Here is a 13,001-nt window from a genome sequence, read left to right on the forward strand (position 1 = left end):
GGAAAAACACTGCTCTTTCTGTTCATAGATTGCTTTGTCTTACATTTCTGTGAGTTCTGACTCCAAGTAAACCATGACAACCTGACAGTGTGATCTATGTCTAACAACTCATCATAACCAGAACAACCTTAAACAGATTTCTCAGCAGCACAGAATTAGGGTTCAAACAACTGAGTGCTCTCTGCATAACAGGTGAAATTCAGTCTCTCTAGTTACCAGTTATTTTCGACCATAACCAAAAATATTTCTGACTTAGAGCAGTGATATCTTAGCAAGATTCCTTTAAAAATTATGTACCAAATGACAAGTTGATGCTGACCTACAATACTTTCATAAACTTAAAAACAAACAACTAAAAATTAAGGAGTGAAAGCAGGAAATAAAAAAAAAAAAAGGGCTTTCTGGATGTAGGAAGTAGCCATAATACCATCTCTTCCATAAAACAAAGGAATGGTTTGGAGAAGGAAAATGACACAGCAAGATGACAAAGTAGGAGGAACACCCAAAAGTCCTGAAAATGTGCTGACAAGTTCAGTTATTCACTGCTGTTCCATGAAGTTCTTGGGTTGGAAATCTTACTATCTTAGGAATGATAACTCTTAATCAAACAACTTCACCATAGGAGAAAAAGATTAACATATATAACTCAAATGGGTTTGACTTTGTTCCTACAGGTCAAACTCTTTGGAAAAATTCTCATCGATGCTACACTTGAACCTCCAGTAAAGTAGCTGAATAAGCATAAAACAGTAAGTGGAAGAAACAGCTTCTTAAATTCTGATATCTTCAGCTAAGTCTGTAAAGAAATCCTTGGGTGCTTTAACAGAAGAAGGATTGGCTGCATAGCTCAGGATATAGTCTTCAAAGAGCCTGAAGTATCTTCTAAGAGTTAACGTGAATGTGTACATTAAGAGGAAAAAACATGACAAAAAATGAAAATTAAACAAAAATACCTTAAAAAAGATCAAAATAAGAATTTGGAGCTCCATCTCCTCTAAATCTATTTCAAGAAGACTTACAGACACAAAGTAAAAAATAAGCAAGACTACTGTCATTGAAACTTTTCTAGCTCATCACTGTGCTAAAGCAGGCTGGGCTTTGTCTCCCATTGTCTTTGAACTGCAATTATTTCTCATGTTACTCCTTCCATACCACACAAGCAAGATTCAAAGGTTTCCTTTGCCTATTCTTCTGGTTTTGCAAGGAATGTGATGCCATCCTGGTACAGCATAACTCAAGAGATGGTGAATGAGTATCCCATTCTGAGCCAACTTTTATCCTTAGCAACAGTTCATTACTGTATTTTATTATTTTAATGAGAGATGAAAATAGCAGGAATGTTCAGCAATCTTGCAATAACATTGCTACACTGCTCATTCAAATGAAACTGTATTAGATAAAAACTGTTCATTAAAATACCATTTGTGTGAGAGTTAACCTTAGAAAGAGGGCAATTCAAAGCCAAAGCTGAGTTTTTTCTTTCATTTGTGCCTGCACACTGCAACTGTCACACCCCATTGGTAAACAGACAGAGCAAATGATTTGCAAGAACTGGACAGATAGGTCAGCAAAGACTTAACCTCAATTTCTTTCCATCACTATTTTAAACCTCAATAAGAAGTGTTGTTCTATATAATTTTAAAAATTGTCTTAGTACCATGACTTGATAGAAACCATGAGACCAGGGAAAAAGTCCAGCCACTCTTTATAACAGATTGGGAGTTTTCCAAAGTCATACCTAAGACAAATGCCCATTTCCAAAAGAAGATTGCACATGTTTTATGAAAGATGATTTTTTTCTGGTTTAGTAACAGCTGAGCAGATGTAAGGAGAAAAAAATGGCACACAAAGGATCTCACACACAAATAGAGTCAGAGAAACTCAGACTTGACATCTCATTTTACAGATGGGGAGAGAAGGTATAGCTCATTTCTCTTTCCACATGAATATGTCTCAGTGTCATTCAAATCAGCCTCATGGAGGCCTTTCCCTAGTTATTTATGTGAAACAAAGGCTAAAACTGTCTTGATTGGCTGAATCAGTTTGGCAAGAATAACATCCACGACAGTTTTGCTTTTTCAACTGCCAATAATATACTGTGCAACACAAAAAACATAGAAACTACTTGAGTTGGAAAGGACATCAAAGCTCAATGAGTTCCAGGACACATCTTCTACTAACCCAGATTGCTCAAGGTCCCACCCAACCCAGCCTTGAACATTTCCAAGGGTGAGGCTTCCCTGGGTGACCTGTTCCAGTGCCTCACTACTTGCTGAGCAAAAAACTCCTTCCTAACAACTAATCTAATTAAATGGTATTTAAACTAAATACCAATATTTAGTTGGTATTAAACTAAAACTCTCCTCTTTTAGTTTAATACCATTCCACCTCTTCTGCTATCCTTATCTGCCTGTGTGAAAAGTCATTCTCCCTATCTTTTAGGAGTCCCCTCTAGGATCTGGAAGGCCACAATGAGGTCTCTCCAGAGCTTTGCCTTTCTTCCTCTGAATGACCCCTGTTCTCTCAACCTGTCCTTGCAGAAAAGGAGTTCCAGAACTACAAGCATCTTTGTGGCCCTCTTCTGGCCCTGCTCAAAAGCAGATCTTCTGAATACAAACCTGTCCCATTCTTCTCTCTCCAGAGACACCAATATATACCACAGTATTCAGGAGGAAGGGCAGGGGATCCCTGGATTTTTAAAACTTGTATTCATTTATGTTTATGATACATAAAGCAGAGCCAAATAAACATACTTTATCCATGAAACCAAAGCAAAGAGGGCGGGTTTGGTAATTTCCTAGGGGTTTGCAGAGATGCTGAATGTTTGCACCTATTCTTTAGAAAGTTCTTGCTCCTCCCATGTGATCACTAGATATGGAAGGTGTGTGAGTGCACATATGTCTTTGACTTACTACCTAATAAAGTAATTTTCTTCCATTACTTATTTCTCCTTTGTAGTACTAGCTGGAAAGAAGATGTCCCTGGGGATCTCCAAGGCTGCAGAACAGATTTTGAGATATTTCTGCTGAATGCATTCAGAATGTATTAACTCTATATAAATATATAAATAGAAAAATAAATATATAAATACATTTTATAAAAATTTATATTTTATATATTTATATAAATATAATATTTATAAATATTATGTATATTTTTTGACTTATTTCAGTCAACATCAAAATGTTTTGACTCTTGAGTTAAATATTAATCTCAGTCTTGACTCAATCAACATTTATCACTTGATTCAAAACATCTTGATGATCATCTCAATTCAATATATACTTGATATGCAAGAAAGCTTATCACGCTGTTACGTGGGGTTTATGTACTGTTTTTTCTATTTTAGTTTAGGATAAAGTTTCTAAGTGGAAATTTGATAAATAATATTATCTACCTTTGGATGATATTCTTGAGTGTAAATAAAATGAAAGGTTCATAGACCTGATTCACAAGCTTGGGGAATGTATTACTCAGCACCAGCAAGTTTTACTTTATAAAAAATTAAAGAAAATGTCAAGGACAAATTACAGAAATGTCATCTTTAAAAAACAACAAAAATGTCTTTTTTAATACTAGAATTTTTTACTCACAAACAAATATGAAAAAGAGGAATTGTTCTATTATTGTTCCAGGCATCTAGTAATAAAAAAAAAGGAAGAGATGGTTCCACAGGTATAAAAAACTGTATAAGCTACCCCCAGTAAAAGAAAAAAAAGATGGAAAAATTCAAGCCAATTTTTTAACACTTCTCAAAACAACAGTTCAGGAAAGCCTCTGTTCACCACCTGCACACTGCAGCTGTTAAAGACAAAACCCCTATCACTGAATCTGTTCAAAGTATTAGGCTCTGGAAAGAACCTGAGGTGTTCTATGGACTGAAGAACCTTACGTCCATTGAAGCTGCATTCTCATATCTGCTGCATTTAACTGGTGAAGTCAGAGAAACAAATTTGGGTTTGGTAAAAACAGGGTATCCCAGATTCAGTATTTTGGTTAATTTAGGAGCTAAAGGCTAATAACAGATGCCAAGTCTAAGCAGGTATCTTAGCACCATAAATTGAACAATCTCCCTGCCCAAACTGCTCCATATAAAGCCACTACACAGACAAATTGTTATCCAAATAAACTGGCCACACAAAGCACAAAATAATGGTATTTACTGGGACCAAGAGCAAGGTTGTTTTGACAACTGACTGCAAAGACAGCCACCCTATCACCTCACCCTGGCTGCATCCTGCACAGGTCTGGCAGGAACCCCTGACACCCTACAGGGCTCTCCACACCCACCACTCTTCCACAGACTCTTTCCTAGCTGGAAGTAAAATGAAAGCACAGCACAGATAATCAACTTAATAAGAGGCATGGACCATGTTTACCACACAGATCAAGACTGGCCAAATCTCTATGCTATTTATTTTGTTAGAGAATCCACAGAACAAAGAAACTCCAAATGTAGATTTCTCAGTGTGTTGTTGAAAGCTGGACTTCAGATAGATTTTGCTTTATGAAAAAGTAGAATATACATATTCATTCCTACAGTGTTATAAGTTATTATATGCTAAAAAACCAGCTAGCAGATAATTTTCAAATAGTTGTGTTTCTGAACTCAGATTGGGATATCTCATGGAACATAATAGCAGGACAAGAATTATCTCTTTTGTAAAGAAAAATCTCTCTTTACCTTAGGTTTCATTCAAGAAAGTAAAACGCAATCAATATTTCAGAAAGAATTATTTCCTTAACATCAAGGGGTAATTCACAGGCCAAAGTCATGAAGCACCTACCTGGATTTCCTTCATGCACTGTACAAAACAATAGAAAGGCTTCCAAGAAACAAGAGAAATTATAACATCTATCTCCAAACATGTCTGCTATCAGAGGACAGAGATAAAATTCAATGTTTTCAGACTATAGTACTTGAAGATATTGTAGCTCTGACCACACAGCTAATGAGTACTTTAGACATAATATTCACAGGCATACTGATGTTGGAAATAGCAGACCTGATGCTATTTACTGCCTCGGTATTGATTTCCACAGGAGCAACAGAACCTCTCAAGGAGAAGATGAGCACATAGTGCACTCCAAATGCTGGATGTATGAAAATACGGGCAAAATATGCCTAGATTACCTATAAATATAGGCACCTGAAATTGAAGATGTGCACAAATTTACTGTTTACTACTCCACAGCATTAGATGGTGAATGACAAGTAGTTAGCTCCCAACTATGAGCTCCCAGAAGCCAGCAGATTGCTTGCAAGAGCTAAGAGAGCAAGCCTATATTCAGCAAACTTAAAATTACTGAAGGAAATCTGTTTCTCCGCTGGAAAGTTTTTGATTTATGGATCCCCCATATGATTAGGTTCTACTGATGAAAGTTCCATCTATTTGTTATGCAAGACTGAAAATGGGATCAAAGTTGTAAACTAACATGCAAGATGCAAATTAAGCTAAAACTAGATAAATCTCCTCTTAGCACATGGAAAACACTCTGAAGCACAATTGGGATTCTGGTAAACCATATGGATCACAATTTTTTTGTCTGTTTCCTTTCTCTCCCATCTTTATCTCGACTTTACCACTTCACTTCTGTGGCTGTTAAAAACAGTAGAAAAAACATTGCATAATTAAAGCACTGAAATGGCTGCAGTTCCCAATGAAGCAGCAGAGAAAATGTAGGCTGGAAAATATGAAATATAGACATAAATAAGGTCAATATAAGAGAAATCTTTGTGGCATAGGAAACCAGGAAAATATACTTTGGGATAGAGAAAAAATAAGAAAACAAAAAAACCCACTGATAATATAAAGTGTGAGAAATTGTCTTTCTTAATGAAGTGGATCTCTCAAGTACTTCTGTAAGCAGCCAATGCCCCAGAACTGCATTTGTATACAAGATGCTGATAAGCCATGAACCTGATCAGCCAAACCCAAGGAGGAACTCTCAAAGCAGAACTAAAGATTCTCCCAGACAGAAGAGTTTTATGCTTTGACTAAACCTTCATGTCAAGTGCAAAGACTGCTTACTTTAAAACAAAACAAAATGCATGTTACAAAAAATAAGCAGGAATTTGGTGACTGGAATAATAATTCTAGTCCACCCCAAAGCGAAGAAAAAATAATTAGGCAAAACCAGTTTTACTGTTTACCACTACCATCAGGATTAGGTGCAGAGCAAGGCCGGCCCTAAATAATTACTAAGGCTTATTTGGCCCTATTCTCCATTTTCTTCCTCTACATTCAAAATCATTATGTCAGCAAAGAAAAGAAAAATTGAAAGATGAACAAGATTTACCAGGGGACAGAGAAATGCCCCAGGTACACCTCATTTCTTCACATTCCCAACTCACTTTTCTACCACTGTCTTAAATTTTGGATTGTATACTTCTGACAGATCCACATCAAACCACTGCAGGAGACCCCAAGCAGGCAGTGTATTTTCAAATACACTGAAGGTGTCTGTGCTCTACCAGAGGTCAGAGATGCTGCCAGAGAAGCTTCATCAATAATTGCTACCAGCAAAATCAGACAGACCAACCTCAGAGCTTCTAACATGCTGTGCAAGCTGTCTTACGAAAAGATAATAATTCTGCTTTCTTAAAAAAAAACCCCTGGAATTCTCCAGTGTTGGTCATCCACAAGAAAACCTCCAATTCATGGAGATTGTTTCATGACCTCAGAAAAATCTATGAGGTCTTTGAAGAGATGAGACTACTTCAACTAGGTCTGCCCTCTCACTAGATGGTCCTGAGAGAATGGCCACTTGTGATCATTGATCTGAAAGATTGCTTCTTCAACTTCCACTTTGTCCAAAAGATGCTCCACTATTTGCATTTTCCATCCCAAGCATCAACAAACAAGAAGCTTTACGAAGATACCATTGTGTGGTCCTTCCTCAAAGACTGAAAAACAATCACCAATGATGAACTTGCACCACTTTTCAACCTACTGAGAGGAGAAAGCAGCATTAAATCCCCCAGAAACCTCACACCTGAGACTCAAAAAGCCTTTGAGAGGATCACTGTACCCCTTCAACAAAGACAAGCATATCATTGTGCAATGTCACAACCATTTTTCCTTGCAGTGTTAGGAGAAAACATGCAATTGTATGGTCTCATGTTTCAATGTGACAATTCAAAGAAAGATTCATTGTTAATAATCAAATGGATTTTTCTGCCATACAGGTCTACAAAAACAATGTTCACAACAAAAGATCATGATAAAGGCAAGAACGAGATTGTTGACAATGGCAGGCAAAGATTTTGTAACAATTTATCTGCCTTTGAAAAGGGAACATTTTGATTGGGCAATACAAAAATCAGAGGCATTGCAAGTTGCATCGCTGGATTATTCAGATGCCTGTTCAATTCACTTTCTAAGCCACAAGTTTTTGCAGTCAAAATTGAGCTTCAGAGAGAAGCCCATGTTGAGTGAAGTGCCTTCAAAAATAAATTAGAAAGCTTATGGATATTGCATTTTTGATAATATCTGCTGGTTTTGCCTTTTATAATTAGCATGAAAAAATACTAATTGTTATTAAGAAGTTCAAAAGTTTTTTACTTTGTTTCAGTTTTTTTGTTAATGCAATGCATGAATTGGAAATATTATCTTGGCTTCTTTAAACATTTGCTGCTGATGTATTCATTGTATGATATAAATTTGTGGAATTTTTTATGATAGGCATTAATTATAAGGTATTATTACTGTAATTATAGCCAGCTTCTCATATGTTCCCTTATTTTTGTTCTCTAACTGCAAAATGCATTTCTTTGAACAGGTTGTTTAACTAACCCTGCACAGATTTGTTTCATTCTTTAGCCTTTTCCTTTGTTTGAACAGATTTGCATGGATTTAATCCAGTGCAGTTTTATGGTATTTCAGTATTTCCAAAGGTAAACTTCAAAGGGAACCAAATATTGGATATTTGATTAGATTCTAATTGTTAAGAGTTTAGTTTTAAAAAAAAAAATCAGGGACATCCTTCCAATTAAAGCCTAGGCCCTGGCTAGGCCTTGACTTTACCTGGATGGGAAATTTACCAACAGACCCAGATGTTTTCTGCATCAAAACAATATTCAAGTCGTTTTGGCTTAACAATCTGAACTTATTAATATAACAGCTGAATCTGCTTTTAAAGTGAGCTTGGAAAATTGTTATCCAGACATAATTTTTCCAATCCGTCACTGATTTGAGGTTTATCAGCTGATGCAGACTCTAAGACGATAGTACATCTAGTACATTTAGTAATTAATGATCTTCTAATTTCACATGTGTTACCAATTGTGTGTATTATCTAACGGATTCCTAATTCCTGTAAATTTGTTGTTTAACTACATGCATTGTTTTGCTTTGATGTTTTTTCATGTTTGTAACAAAAACCAGGTATCTCATCTTTAAAAACAAAGAAGGGGGGAAGGCAGAGGCTACACCTCAAATGTGATTAAGCAAAACCTTATATATTTTAAAGATTCTGGACAGTTCTTTTGCAGAACCAGCTCTGCCAATCATCAGACATTTTTCCAACAGTACTCAGGCAAAATTAAAGAAAAATACTTTGATTCTGATCAAAATCCAGAAAACAGGACAGATTGAAGGTCCATTTCAATTAATAATCTGAGGCAAAAGGTATGCTTGTGTCTCCACAGGTTCAGGGAAGAAGTAGGTTCCAGCAAAGAACATGAAGCCTTGTTGACTGCAGAAACAAGCAGATGACCCCAGGGCCAGAGAATCGAGCACACAGATGTGGACTGCACTGAGACTGCAGCTGACGATGAACATCTTTTATCCCACATGCAGAAGCAGTGAACTTTGGTTTTCATGGAAAAAAGCTAGAGAAATTGTTAATGTTGTAAAACCTCTTTCGTAAAAGCGTGGTGTGGATTGTATCACGATTCATAATCTCACACAAGAGATAAGGCCATGGAACATGAAACCAAATCAGTTATCACCCTTGTGCCTTATCACTTTGTTGATCACTTTAAGTAATGTGATCCTGCCTGTGAGTCAAGCAAAAGAAAATGTTTGGGTGACTCTGGCCAATGCATCAGGCCTGGCTGCCATTTGCTTGACTCACTCAAGTCCAGGGAAACCATTCTTGACTTGCTTGGTCAGTTTGCCATTAGACGATTGACCATTTAAAAAAAAACAACCCATCACTCCAAAGCTCTCATGATCTATTCTAAATCCTACTGAAGGATGGGACATCTGGACCAAATTCCTCCCTGGGGCACCCTATAAACCCCAAGAACTGGAAATCCTTGGCTCAGTGAGAATGAATTTTTGTATAGTATTTGGTTCTCCTGTGTCAAAACAAAGCAAAGTTACAGATGTCACTCCAAATCACACTTTGTACAAAAATGTGACATCTTTGTGCAATTTCACATCAGTCATAGTCACACCACCCAACCATGTTCCATTGCAATTGCCACAAGGGACTTTTCTCATTTGTGGAGACAGAATTTTCCCTGCTATTCTATCAAACATTACAGGTGGTCCATGCAGTGTTGGAAAACTCTCTCTCCTGACACCTAATGTAAAAATGATAAAAGAAAAGAGACACAGAAGGAAGAGGTTTGTAGATTGATACACACTGGATTGCAATGATGATTTTAATTCATGGAATTTTGGGCAGAGATTTGTAATAGTTCTCCTTTTACCTCAGGCAGCTTCAATAGCAGCCTTGAAGCAACTGGATTGACTAGGCTGCTGGCTAAGCAAGCAATCCCATTACATCTCTCTTGCTTCCAGCAATTTGTTAACCAATGTTCAAAGTGTGAGACTTCACTCTGCAAAACAGAGCAGCCGTTGATTTTCTTTTGCTAGCACACGGACAAGGATGGAAGAATTTGAAGAAATGTGTTGTATGAATCTGTCTCATCATTTGGAGTCTATCTACAAGAGCATACAACAATAGAAGGAGGGCACTGCCAAACTTGGAGTTGAAAAGGGATCGTGGTTGGATGGTTTGTTTATTTGGTTGAACCTTGCACCACTGTGGATAAGTATATTTGTGTTAGTTATCATCGTAATCCTTTTGGTTTTTGTGCCCTGTCTACTTCAAAGTATCTGACAAATGGTAGACAAGGCTGCTAAGGAAATGTTCTTGGTTCAAACAGGATGGGGAGATGATGGAGTCAGAGGCATATGAAATATTCCCTTACCTGTGCTGACAGGCTCTCACACCCAAGAGAACACTGAGTTTAACTTAAAGCCATGGAGAAAACTGCTAGAACTAAGCAGAGAAACTGAGAATGTGTGTAAGTTAGACAGAATTGTATTAAATCACTGGGTGAGAAAGTTAGAGTTTGGAGTTCTAGTTATATTGATATATGAGCTACAAGATGGAGAATTTGGGGCATAGTCTCTCTTTCTTGTTATTTTTCCTTCTTCATCTTCTAAGGGTTTTTGGGTAATAATGAATGATTGGATGAAAGAATCTGCATTGCAGCACACAGGCATAGGGTCATTGGGTCACTGAAGAAAATAATAATTGGCATTTGATTATTAGGTAAATGGACACATAAAAGGCCTTGGAGAGATTCTTTGTTTCTCCATTTTGCACCTTGCTACCCTAGTGTATGTATCTCCTTGTACTCTGTAAATATGCAATATAGATAAGAAAGAATAAACAACTGACCCCAAATACAAGAAAACAAGTCTCTCTCTGTTGATCTTGGTCCTGGGGAAAAGAATCAAGCCACCAATGTCACACCCTGACAAAAAGCAAAACAAAACAAAACAAAATCCAAAACCCAAGATCAAAAAACACCAAACCAAACCCAAAACCAAACCAAACCCCAACAAAAACCCACCCCCCCAAAACCCCCAAACAAACAAACAAAACCACCAAAACCAAAAACCCCAAACAAATGGAAAAATCCACAAAGACCTCCAGTAAACCCCAAACATAAAAATATGTGGATAAAGATCCAGTTTTCAACCAAAAGTCAGAAAGCTATTCTTCTGCTTAAGTCCCTTGTTAACAAATCAACAGGGTCCCTTTATGTCACTGCCAGTGATGGTGTGTCAGTCTGCACAACATATAGCACAAAAATAGTTAAATCACCAAAAGCTGTATAATTTTGGCCTTACATTTTAAGATGATTTTGCCATGTATTTTAGACACTAGGTGATCCCTGCAGAGATAATACAGTAAAAAATAGGATAAGCAACAGTTACAGTTAGTGAAATGATCTATCTAGATTATTCTTACAGAGTTATGAAATCCAACAGAATCAAGAATTCGACTCATTAGAGCATGTCCTGGCAAAGTGTGATACTGTCAACAATATATGATGTTAGGCCTAGAAGATGGGAAAAGTCTACTGGAAACTACTCTATATTTAACCATTTCTCAAAGTAACTCATGCCTTTAGACCAGTATTCATGGAAAATAAACTGTGTTTTAGAAATATTGCTTTCTGAATTTTGACTCCCCCATAGTTTCAGTGTAAAAAAATCAAAAGCAAAAAGCGCACAAGGTTCTACATTTCAAACCCCAAAGAGCACAGCATGGAGCAGCACACCAAGGTAATACCACAACCCAAGATGCAGTGGATGAGAGCTGAAAGGGCTATCATGTGCATGGTAAACGCACATGAGGGTATAGGCACACCAGCTAAGGTGGACTGATCACTAGCCAAAAAAAAGAACAGAAATTGTTTATGGATTTTAGGCTGAACACAAGTTCCCAAATAAATCTGCTGTTGTTAATATTGTGGTTCAGTCAAATAAATAGATAAAAATTCAGGACATACAGTGCTTAGCCATTTTTCTCCTCTGGATTTAAGTCTGAAATTCAGTGCACAGACAACCAGAGAGAAAGATAATTTTATCAGAAGAGAACAATTAATCAATTACACTGATAAACCATTTAGTTAATAATTACAAATCAATAACAATATTCTCAACTGCAACAAGATTGCATTCAAAAAGAGGTAGCAGACTAGAACTAAGGAGTTTAGAGATGTAATCCTGGGAAAACAGAAACTCACAAGACAGAATAGAAAGGCTGTATAAATGCAGAAATACTGTGATTCATATGATGCTGACACATTCTTTATGCAAATTTACACAATACAAAATTCCAGCACATAGGAAATATTATATACTTAAGCAAAGATGTGCATATTCATAAGTAGTAAAGGAATATTTAGCAAAGATGGTGTTTTGGTATCTACAAGTTAAAAAGATAACAAGTTAAAGAGTTTGGAATGGTTGGCTGTACTAAAAACCCAGAACGCCCTCAAACTCAAAGAGGTTTGCTAACTTAGCAAACCCCTGAACTGAGATATGGCATTTTGTCCAAATAATACTTGCTCTGTGTTACACAGGAGGCGCATGCAGCTACAGCTTCTGATGGTATGGACCAAAAAAAGGGTGAAACAAAATATGTGAGGGCATGTCTAGTCAAAGACAGACAATCACAGCTTCTGCCAAATCACTTCCAGGAAGTGAACATGGTTATTCAAATAAGGTGGTTGGATCAGCATATTTCGTGCTTTTGTTAGCAACTTGAAAGAGAAGCTTTCATTGTTATAAGCATTTTTTCATAACCACATGAAGACTGGGTAATTCTGCCCCTTTATGTAAAAGAACAGCACAAGCCACAGAGGAATTGAAAGAAAATTAAAGACAAGAGGTGAGAAAAGGGAACAGTGCTACTGTCAAATTGGTGTATTTGTTGAAGTATGAACCAAACGGAGAAAGAACTTCCTGTGAAAATAGTGAAGGAAAGGCTGCCCTGACACAAAGTATGGATTGCAGTTGGATTACTATGCCTGGAAAAAATATAGCTATGACTATCCTAGATTAGTGTTCCCCATTTTCCATGGCTGGAGTTACTGCACTTAGACAAAGCCTTCCTTCACTGAATGTATCTCATGAAAATGCATTTTTTCAGTGACTCTCATTTGATGAGCATTTTATTGGGCACATAACAGTAAAATAAAGATCAGACGTCACAGCTAGACCTCATCATCTTTAACCCTTAAGACA

General features: G+C 36.9%; 1 pseudogene; it reads left to right on the forward strand.

Annotated features, from left to right (window-relative positions):
* Nucleotides 1–8,931: 8,931 nt before the first annotated feature.
* Nucleotides 8,932–9,918, forward strand: LOC148184943 (uncharacterized; annotated as a pseudogene).
* The last annotated feature ends 3,083 nt before the right edge of the window (nt 9,919–13,001 follow it).

This window comes from Pseudopodoces humilis, chromosome 2 (assembly GCF_049639895.1).
Source record: "Pseudopodoces humilis isolate 2021_Gansu_Grassland_sample_001 chromosome 2, ASM4963989v1, whole genome shotgun sequence".
Taxonomy (NCBI): domain Eukaryota; kingdom Metazoa; phylum Chordata; class Aves; order Passeriformes; family Paridae; genus Pseudopodoces; species Pseudopodoces humilis.